Here is a 489-nt window from a genome sequence, read left to right on the forward strand (position 1 = left end):
TCCGGCTGCAGGCCCAGTCCTCTCCATCCCCCAACCCCCAGGCTCTGCTTCCACCAGCCACTGCTTGCACTTACCCACTGCCTTCTTGCAGACTCTGCCCACCTCTGGACAACAGCGGGACCAGCATCCAGGGAGCTACCGCATGACCAAGGAGATAAAGAAGCCAAGAGGACAAAAAGGCCTGCAGAGCCTCTGGCCCAGCCCTCCCTGCCTGAGTCAGGAACGTCCCCTGGCCACAGGCCCATGCTGGCTGGCCTGATCCCACCCCTGCAGTGGAGCGAGCATGATGGGGGGGCCTTGCCTTGTGCGCCCAGCCCCATTCCTTTATGCTGCTTGAGCTGGCTGTCCCTGGACAGCTCCTGGATTCTGAATCCAGCTGCCAGGTCCAACGCTTGGTATTTTTCTGTTGCCTCCTTCCTGATCTCAGACTCTGGACTCAGCTCCTTGGACTTACAGAGCCTCTACATCATTCTCTAAGATTTTGGCCTC

The sequence above is a fragment of the Lipotes vexillifer genome, unplaced genomic scaffold, assembly GCF_000442215.2.
Source record: "Lipotes vexillifer unplaced genomic scaffold, Lipotes_vexillifer_v1.1 scaffold335, whole genome shotgun sequence".
Classification (NCBI taxonomy): domain Eukaryota; kingdom Metazoa; phylum Chordata; class Mammalia; order Artiodactyla; family Lipotidae; genus Lipotes; species Lipotes vexillifer.